Source organism: Salvelinus fontinalis, chromosome 10, assembly GCF_029448725.1.
Source record: "Salvelinus fontinalis isolate EN_2023a chromosome 10, ASM2944872v1, whole genome shotgun sequence".
NCBI lineage: Eukaryota > Metazoa > Chordata > Actinopteri > Salmoniformes > Salmonidae > Salvelinus > Salvelinus fontinalis.
In genome coordinates, this window is record NC_074674.1 from 5,436,239 (window position 1) to 5,447,348 (window position 11,110).

The following is an 11,110-nucleotide window of genomic DNA, read 5'->3' on the forward strand; positions in this document are numbered from 1 at the left end:
CCCCCCCCTGCTGCATGGTCAACAGTGTAATATATTCTGTCCCCCCCCCCTCGCTGCTACATGGTCAACAGTGTAATATATTCTGTCCCCCCCCCTCCCTGCTACATGGTCAACAGTGTAATATATTCTGCCCCCCCCCCCCCCCCCCCCCGCTGCACGTTCAACAGTGTAATAGATTCTGTGTCCCACTCTGCTACATGTTCAACAGTGTAATAGATTCTGTCTCCCACTCTGCTACATGTTCAACAGTGTAATAGATTCTGTGTCCCACTCTGCTACATGTTCAACAGTGTAATAGATTCTGTCTCCCACTCTGCTACATGTTCAACAGTGTAATAGATTCTGTCTCCCACTCTGCTACATGTTCAACAGTGTAATAGATTCTGTGTCCCACTCTGCTACATGTTCAACAGTGTAATAGATTCTGTGTCCCACTCTGCTACATGTTCAACAGTGTAATAGGTTCTGTGTCCCACTCTGCTACATGTTCAACAGTGTAATAGATTCTGTGTCCCACTCCGCTACATGTTCAACAGTGTAATATATTCTGTGTCCCACTCTGCTACATGTTCAACAGTGTAATAGATTCTGTGTCCCACTCTGCTACATGTTCAACAGTGTAATAGATTCTGTGTCCCACTCTGCTACATGTTCAACAGTGTAATAGATTCTGTGTCCCACTCTGCTACATGTTCAACAGTGTAATAGGTTCTGTGTCCCACTCTGCTACATGTTCAACAGTGTAATAGATTCTGTGTCCCACTCCGCTACATGTTCAACAGTGTAATATATTCTGTGTCCCACTCTGCTACATGTTCAACAGTGTAATAGATTCTGTGTCCCACTCTGCTACATGTTCAACAGTGTAATATATTCTGTGTCCCACTCTGCTACATGTTCAACAGTGTAATATATTCTGTCTCCAACTCTGCTACATGTTCAACAGTGTAATAGATTCTGTGTCCCACTCCGCTACATGTTCAACAGTGTAATATATTCTGTGTCCCACTCTGCTACATGTTCAACAGTGTAATAGATTCTGTGTCCCACTCTGCTACATGTTCAACAGTGTAATAGATTCTGTCCCACTCTGCTACATGTTCAACAGTGTAATATATTCTGTCTCCAACTCTGCTACATGTTCAACAGTGTAATAGATTCTGTGTCCCACTCTGCTACATGTTCAACAGTGTAATAGATTCTGTCCCCCCCCCCTCGCTGCATGGTCAACAGTGTAATATAATCTGTCCCCCCCTGCTGCATGGTCAACAGTGTAATATATTCTGTCCCCCTCCCTGCTGCACAGTCAACAGTGTAATATATTCTGCCCCCCCCTGCTGCATGGTCAACAGTGTAATATATTCTGCCCCCCCCCCCCCCCCCCCGCTGCATGGTCAACCGTGTAATAGATTCTGTGTCCCACTCTGCTACATGTTCAACAGTGTAATAGATTCTGTGTCCCACTCTGCTACATGTTCAACAGTGTAATAGATTCTGTGTCCAACTCTGCTACATGTTCAACAGTGTAATAGATTCTGTCTCCAACTCTGCTACATGTTCAACAGTGTAATAGATTCTGTGTCCCACTCTGCTACATGTTCAACAGTGTAATAGATTCTGTGTCCCACTCTGCTACATGTTCAACAGTGTAATAGGTTCTGTGTCCAACTCTGCTACATGTTCAACAGTGTAATAGATTCTGTCTCCAACTCTGCTACATGTTCAACAGTGTAATAGATTCTGTGTCCAACTCTGCTACATGTTCAACAGTGTAATAGATTCTGTCTCCAACTCTGCTACATGTTCAACAGTGTAATAGATTCTGTGTCCCACTCTGCTACACGTTCAACAGTGTAATAGATTCTGTGTCCCACTCTGCTACATGTTCAACAGTGTAATAGATTCTGTGTCCCACTCTGCTACATGTTCAACAGTGTAATAGATTCTGTGTCCCACTCTGCTACATGTTCAACAGTTTAATAGATTATAATAAACATGTGCAGTATATTATATTAATGTCAGGTATCTGGCTCAATAAGAGGTGTTTGTGAGAGATGTGCAAACACTCTTGTCCATGGTTGTTAAGATAGCAGACGGTTACCTGATAGTGCTGGTTCTGAATCAGGTTGTCAGCATGACGCTCCTAGAACCACATGAAAAGCAGAAGAATCAAATGACTTTTGTTGTTATGCAGAATTTCTATAAACAGTACGGATATATCAGTATCACTATACAGGTCTCTCTGCTGCTGCATGTTACAGTTGTACTGGGAGAGTGACTTAAATACACAAGTTCTGAACAGTGATTAAAGACCTAAGGAATTTATATACACTGCTCAAAAAAATAAAGGGAACACTTAAACAACACAATGTAACTCCAAGTCAATCACACTTCTGTGAAATCAAACTGTCCACTTAGGAAGCAACACTGATTGACAATAAATTTCACATGCTGTTGTGCAAATGGAATAGACAACAGGTGGAAATTATAGGCAATTAGCAAGACACCCCCAATAAAGGAGTGGTTCTGCAGGTGGTGACCACAGACCACTTCTCAGTTCCTATGCTTCCTGGCTGATGTTTTGGTCACTTTTGAATGCTGGCGGTGCTTTCACTCTAGTGGTAGCATGAGACGGAGTCTACAACCCACACAAGTGGCTCAGGTAGTGCAGCTCATCCAGGATGACACATCAATGCGAGCTGTGGCAAGAAGGTTTGCTGTTCCTGTCAGCGTAGTGTCCAGAGCATGGAGGCGCTACCAGGTGACAGGCCAGTACATCAGGAGACGTGGAGGAGGCCGTAGGAGGGCAACAACCCAGCAGCAGGACTGCTACCTCCGCCTTTGTGCAATGAGGAGCAGGTGGAGCACTGCCAGAGCCCTGCAAAATGACCTCCAGCAGGTCGCAAATGTGCATGTGTCTGCTCAAATGGTCAGAAACAGACTCCATGAGGGCCCGGCGTGGGGGTTGTGCTTACAGCCCAACACCGTGCAGGACGTTTGGCATTTGCCAGAGAACACCAAGATTGGCAAATTCGCCACTGGCGCCCTGTGCTCTTCACAGATGAAAGCAGGTTCACACTGAGCACATGTGACAGTCTGGAGACGCTGTGGAGAACGTTCTGCTGCCTGCAACATCCTCCAGCATGACCGGTTTGGCGGTGGGTCAGCCATGGCGTGGGGTGGGGTGGCATTTCTTTGGGGGGCCGCACAGCCCTCCATGGGCTCGCCAGAGGTAGCCTGACTGCCATTAGGTACCGAGATGAGATCCTCAGACCCCTTGTGAGACCATATGCTGGTGTGGTTGGCCCTGGGTTCCTCCTAATGCAAGACAATGCTAGACCTCATGTGGCTGGAGTGTGTCAGCAGTTCCTGCAAGAGGAAGGCATTGATGCTATGAACTGGCCCGCCCGTTCCCCAGACCTGAATCCAATTGAGCACATCTGGGACATCATGTCTCGCTCCATCCACCAACGCCACGTTGCACAACAGACTGTCCAGGAGTTGGCGGATGCTTTAGTCCAGGTCTGGGAGGAGATCCCTCAGGAGACCATCCGCCACCTCATCAGGAGCATGCCCAGGCGTTGTAGGGAGGTCATACAGGCACGTGGAGGCCACACACACTACTGAGCCTCATTTTGACTTGTTTTAAGGACATTACATCAAAGTTGGATCAGCCTGTAGTGTGGTTTTCCACTTTAATTTTGAGTGTGACTCCAAATCCAGACCTCCATGGGTTGATAAATTTGATTTCCATTGATAATTTTTGTGTGATTTTGTTGTCAGCACATTCAACTATGTAAAGAAAAAAGTATTTATTAAGAATATTTCATTCATTCAGATCTAGGATGTGTTATTTTAGTGTTCCCTTTATTTTTTTGAGCAGTGTACATACAGAGCATTAGGAAAGTATTCAGATACCTTGACTTTTTCCACATTTTGTTACATTACAGCCTTATTCTAAAATGGATTAAATAGTGTTTTCCCCCTCGTCAATCTACACACAATAACCCATAACGACGAAGCAAAAACAGGTTTTTAGACATTACTGCAAATGTATTACAAATAAAAAACAAATATCACATTTACATAAGTATACAGACCCTTTACTCAATACTTGTTGAAGCACCTTTGACAGTGATTACAGCTTCGAGTCCTCTTTGGTATGACGCTACAAGCTTGGCACATCTGTATTTGGGGAGTTACTCCCATTCTTCTCTGCAGCTCCTGTCAAGCTCTGTCAGGTTGGATGGGGAGCGTCGCTGCACAGCTATTTTCAGGTCTCTCCAGAGATGTTCGATCGGGTTCAAGTCCGGGCTCTGGTAGGACCACTCAAGGATATTCAGAGACTTGTCTCAAAGCCACTCCTGCGTTGTCTTGGCTGTGTGCTTAGGGTTGTTGTCCTGTTGAAAGGTGATCCTTCGCCCCAGTCTGAGGTCCTGACCACTCTAGAGCAGGTTTCTTTAAGGATCTCTCTGTACTTTGCTCCGTTCATCTTTCTCTCGATCCTGACTAGTCTCCCAGTCCCTTCCACTGAAAAACATCCCCACAGCATGATGCGGCCACCACCATGCTTCACAGTAGGGATGGTGCCAGGTTTCCTCCAGACGTGACACCTGGCATTCAGGCCAAAGGGTTCAATCTTGGTTTCATCAGACCAGAGAATCTTGTTCCTCATGGTCTGAGAGTCTTTAGGTGCCTTTTGGCAAACTACAAGCGTGCTGTCATGTTGTCACGCCCTGATCTGTTTCACCTGTCCTTGTTGTTGTTTCCACCCCCTCCAGGTGTCGCTTATTTTCCCCAGTGTATTTATCCCTGTGTTTCCTGTCTCTCTGTGCCAGTTCGTCTTGTTTCGTTAGGCAAGTCAACCAGCGTGTTTTCCCATACTCCTTTTGCTATTCTCCTTTTTCTAGTCCTCCTGGTTTTGACCCTTGCCTGTTTCTGGACTCTGAATGCCTGCATTCTGCCTGCCTTGACCACGAGCCTGTCTGCCACTCTGTACCTCCTGGACTCTGATCTGGTTTTGACCTTTTTGCCTGTCCATGACCATTCTCTTGCCTACCCCTTTGGATTATTAAACATTGTCAGACACTAACCATCTGCCACCTGTGTTTGCATCTGGGTCTCACCTTGTGCCTTGATACATGTGCCTTATACTGAGGAGTGGCTTCCATAAAGGCTTGATCGGTGGAGTGCTGCAGAGATGGTTGTCCTTCTGGAAGGTTCTTCCATCTCCACAGAGGAACTCTGGAGCTCTGTCAGAGTGACCATCGGGTTCTTTGTCACCTCCCTGACCAAGGCCCTTCTCCACCAATTGCTCAGTTTGGCCGGGTGACCAAGTCTAGGAAGAGTCTTAGTGGTTCCAAACTTCTTCTATTTAAGAATGATGGAGGCCACTGTGTTCTTGGGGACCTTCAATGCTGCAGACATTTTTTGGTACCCTTCCCCAGATCTGTGCCCCGACACAATCCTGTCTCAAAGCTCTACGGACAATTCCTTTTGACTTCATGTTGTGGCTTTTGCTCTGACATGCACTGTCAACAGTGGGTCCTTATATAGACAGGTGTGCCTTTCTAAATCATGTCCAATCAATTGAATTTACCACAGGTGAACTCCAATCAAGTTGTAGAAACATCTCAAGGATGATCAATGGAAACAGAATGCACCTGAACTAAAACTAAAAACTAATTTCATCAATTTTAGAATAAGGCTGTAACGTAACAAAATATGGAAAAAGTCAAGGGGTCTGAATACTTTCCAAATGCACAGTACATATATATGCATTACCTTCATAATCAGCAGTAGGAAAGGTTTGCATTAATATGAAGTGGGCTCAAATTGCACAATTTATATATTTTAGAGCAATGAAAAAGACATGTCATGACATAATTAAATGACCACCACAGTTTTAAATGTATTTCATGGCTTATTCTAATCTGGCCAGTTGGATGCACCCATACACGGATCATTTCTGTCTTTTGTTCCGCTATATTTTCTAAAGGGTGCATATGCCTTATTATACAATCTTATATCCCTATACATGTGTCTGTTGTGTTTGTTGAGTGGTTGAAAGCAATGTGCCTGTGTTTTAGCAGGAGTGTGGAGTAGAGCAGTAGAACAGTAGAACGGGCGATTGCTGCTGGCAGAGGAGAGAAGTTCAGCTGAATGGGAAACGTCCAGGGAATTGGGAGCATGAGGCAGGGTTGCTTGGCAACATGTGTCTGCTCACTTCAGCTGGAAGCTGGACAACCAGGATATACAGCCCAGTAACATCCCAGCTGGGCCAAACACTGATAGCCCCAACACTGTTCTAAAGCTTTCCATGACATTTACAGGCAAGGATCCTGTTTGGTTATTATATGGAAATAGAAGAACAGGACAATGACGTGTACTAAACCAATCACATGAAAGAGAGTGAACATGAACATCCTTCTCTGATATGACACAGCAAAAGGAAACTGCCTGGTGAAATGTAGTGAACGTGTGTACACTGTATACTATGTTGACTGTACAGGTTTGTAAATGTTTTACCGTGAACTCCTTTAAGTTCTCGTGTTTCCTCGGGTCGTCAGGGCTGGGCTGGTCCCGTCCACACAGGCGGTTGTACGTCCACACACACAGGTACCACACTGACTTGGGGCTGGGGACGATGTTGAAGGGCGGCGGGAGAGTTCCTCCCTCGTCAAAATAACTCATCCACAGCTTGGTGCGGGCAAACTTCCATTCAATGTCCGCATGGTCCTGTGCAAGGGCATTTAGATATTAACCTCTCTAGGGTATGTGGGACGCTAACGTCCCACTTGGCCAAAAGCCAGTAAAAATGTAGCGAGCCAAATTCAAATATATTACTATAAATATCAATCTTTCATGAAATCACACATGAAAGACACAAATTAAAGCTACACATGTTGTGAATCCAGCCAACGTGTCTGATTTCAAAAAGGATTTACGGCGGAAGCACACCAAACGATTATGTTAGGTCAGTACATAGCCACAGAAAAACACTGCCATTTTCCCAGCCAAAGATAGTCACAAAATGCAGAAATAGAGATAAATGAATCACTAACCTTTGATGATCTTCATCAGATGACACTCATAGGACTTCATGTTACACAATACATGTATGTTTTGTTCGATAATGTGCATATTTATATCCAAAAATCTCAGTTTACATTGGCGCCATGTTCAGAAATTTCTCCAAAATATCTGGAAAAATTGCAGCGAGCCACATCAAATAACAGAAATACTCATCAAAACTTTGATGAAAGATACATGTTTTACATAGAATTAAAGATACACTTGTTCGTAATGTAACCGCTGTGTCAGATTTCAAAAAAACTTTACGGAAAAAGCAAACCATGCAATAATCTGAGACGGTGCACAAATATAAACAACATTTCTCCGCCATGTTGGTGTCAACAGAAATACAAAATTACGTCATACATATTCCCTTACCTTTGATGATCTTCATCAGAATGCACTCACAGGAATCCTACTTCCACAATAAATTGTTGTATTGTTCGATAATGTCCATTAATTATGTCCAAGTAGCTACTTTTGCTAGCACGTTTAGTACACATGTCCAAACGCTCGCGCAGGTCCCGCATAACGTCAGACGAAAACTTAAAAAAGTTTTATTACAGGTCGAAGACACTTGTCAAACTAAGTAGAGAATCAATCTTCAGGATGTTGTTATCATAAATATTCAATAACTTTCCAACCGGAGAATTCCTTTGTGTCTACAGAAGTAATGGAACGCAAGGCGATATCATGTGGAATGCGCCTGACCAGGAACTGGCTCTCTGCCAGACCACTGACTGAAACACCTCCCATCCAGCCCCACATCACAGTAGAGGCTTCATTCAACGTTCTACAGACTGTTGACATCTAGTGGAAGGCGTAGGAAGTGCAAACAGATCCATATCTTACTGGGATTTGTATAGGCGATGAGTTGAAAATCGACCAGCCTCAGAATTCTCACTTCCTGTTTGGATTTTTCCTCAGGTTTTTGCCTGCCATATGAGTTCTGTTATACTCACAGACATCATTCAAACAGTTTTAGAAACTTCAGAGTGTTTTATATCTAATAGTAATAATAATATGCATATATTAGCATCTGGGACAGAGTAGGAGGCAGTTCACTCTGGGCATGCTATTCATCCAAAGTGAAAATGCTGCCCCCTATCCTAGAGAAGTTAAAGGAGGTTGAATGTTCACTAGCAGAATTGAAACTCTTAAATCCTATTCAGTCACCATAATTATCACTGAGAGTGATGACAACCCACTTAATAGCAGGACATAGATGTGCCTCAGGCAATGAGCTGTTGTCTGAGTGGAGGGGTGAGGGTTTGGTTGGTTGATCAAAGGACCTGTGTGTGTGTGTGTGTGTGTGTTGTGTACTTAGGTTTTTTCCCACAGCTCCCAGGGAGAGTGATACATGGGCGGAAGGCCTCTATCCTCGTCTTACATAAAGCTCTGGCAGAAAGGTTACATGGAGGAAAATAAAGGATAATAATATGTCTCTGTGTGATGCAGCACCAGAAAAATACAGACTCTCTGAGGTAAAAACTATCACCTTCAATAAAACCTTCATGATCTACAATATATTTTATGACAATTACTCATCTGGTTCTTATTCCTGCAGAGAGTGAGAGACGCCTTGCATAACTTCTGGAGATCAACTGCAAGGCACGCATGCCCAGCATGCAGCAGAAGCAGTGATCATTATTCGTTTTTACCCATACGCACCAGCAAGAACTCCACAAAAAAAGATGGCCATCCCACTGGGCGTCAATTTAATGTCTATTCCACGTTGGTTCAACGTAATTGAATTGAAATGACGTGGAAACAACGCTGATTCAACCAGTGTGTAACCAGTGGGATGTGAGTTCCCATCATACAGGAGCTAGCAGACAGCTGTGTGTGTGTGTGTGTGTGTGTGTGTGTGTGTGTGTGTGTGTGTGTGTGTGTGTGTGTGTGTGTGTGTGTGTGTGTGTGTGTGTCTGACTCACAGCGATGAGCTGATAGGAGTTGTTCATCATGGCGATGAGCATGTTGAGCAGCACCACCAGGGAGATAACGTTGTAGGTACCGAACATGGTGGCTCCCACAAACTCTGTGAACTCATGGCGTGCCTTCACGTTGGTCACGTACAGGTTGAGCAGGCCGAATATCGACCAGAACAGGGACTGCAGCGTCTCAAACAGCCTGGGAAAGAACACGATACAGAGACAGAGGGAGACTTTCTTTGAGTTTTGTGTTTTTCTACAAAACCCTTTATTTGGACTTTGATGAGCCAGAAACGATTACCATAGTCCTGTAAGCTGCAAATGCAGGGTTGCCAACAAAGAGCAAGGATTAGAAATCCAGACAGCAGAAGCCTTTGAATCCTAAACTGATATTTTGCATTACAGTAACTCAATGAACCACTAAAACCTCCAAAAACAGATGGAGGCGAGAGATACAAACTGCTCATTCTCCAGAATGACTCAGGGGCTGGAGGAAGCAAATGAGATTTAGTGCACTGCAATATATTTGATTCATTACGGGAGAGGGAGAGGATTATGTGTATCCTGTAAGTTTCTCTGTGAAACATCGGAACAAATGAAAAGGGCTGTTCTATTGTAAAAGGTATTGGAGTATAAGACCCTGTTTTGTACCTGCCACCCTCTTCCTGCTCCTCTTCCCAAACAGTTCTGTCTATTTACATCTCTTCATATTCTCCTCCTCTCTCAATTTATTTCAAGCTCCTCCCTCTACCCTCCTCCCTCTACCCTCCTCCCTCTACCCTTCTTCCTCTACCCTCCTCCCTCTACCCTCCTCCCTCTACCCTTCTTCCTCTACCCTTCTTCCTCTACCCTCCTCCCTCTACCCTCCTCCCTCTACCCTCCTCCTCCCTCTACCCTCCTCCCTCTACCCTCTACCCTCCTCCCTCTACCCTCTACCCTCCTCCCTCTGCCCCCTCCCTCCTCCCTCTACCCTCCTCCCTCTACCCTCCTTCTACTTCTCCACTCCCTTCCTTGTCTCAGAATGTACTGGTCCCGTCCATCTCTTTATACACCCTTCTTTCTGTTTATCCAAAGCCCTCCTTTTGTCATTACACAGTATTTGTCTTTCTCCGTTCTCATATCCCCAGGACAAAGGGTCTCAGATGACTCACGTAGAGAAGGCGTTGTTCTGCTTCTCACAGCGGATGCCCTTGCAGTTGTTGGGCTCGTCCGAGGCCTTGGTCTCGTAGTAGAAGTACAGCTGGTTGAGCCCGTTGGCGAAGGCCAGCAGCACCAGGCAGTAAATGAAGAGGAACTTGAGGATGTCCAGCAGCATGCGTCCCAGGGAGATCTGCAGAGGTCCCAGGTGGGAGTTGGCTGTGAACAGGGAGATGAGGCGCAGGGAGCTGAAGATGTTGGCGATAGCAAACAGGGCCTCGGCTATCAGCGTTGGGTGCCACATCTCCCATTCCTCCCGCGGCCGAGAGCTGTTGTACTGTTATGGAGACAAGAGAGAGAGAGAGAGAGCTGTTGTACTGTTATGGAGACGTGCGAGAGAGAGAGCTGTTGTATTGTTGTGGAGACAAGAGAGAGAGAGAGAGCTGTTGTACTGTTATGGAGACGTGCGAGAGAGAGAGCTGTTGTATTGTTGTGGAGACAAGAGAGAGAGAGAGAGCTGTTGTACTGTTATGGAGACGTGCGAGAGAGAGAGAGAGAGAGAGAGCTGCTGTACTGTTATGGAGACGTGCGAGAGAGAGAGCTGTTGTATTGTTGTGGAGACAAGAGAGAGAGAGAGAGCTGTTGTACTGTTATGGAGACGTGCGAGAGAGAGAGCTGTTGTATTGTTGTGGAGACAAGAGAGAGAGAGAGAGCTGTTGTACTGTTATGGAGACGTGCGAGAGAGAGAGCTGTTGTATTGTTGTGGAGACAAGAGAGAGAGAGCTGTTGTACTGTTGTGGAGACGAGAGAGAGAGAGAGAGAGAGAGAGAGAGAGAGCTGTTGTACTGTTATGGAGATGAGAGAGAGAGAGAGCTGTTGTATTGTTGTGGAGACAAGATGGAGAGAGAGCTGTTGTATTGTTGTGGAGACGAGAGAGAGAGCTGTTGTACTGTTGTGGAGACGAGAGA

General features: G+C 45.2%; 1 pseudogene; it reads right to left on the minus strand.

Moving 5' to 3' along the window:
- The window catches only part of LOC129863163 (short transient receptor potential channel 5-like), a 55,847-nt pseudogene that overhangs the window by 17,583 nt on the left and 27,154 nt on the right, over positions 1–11,110 (minus strand).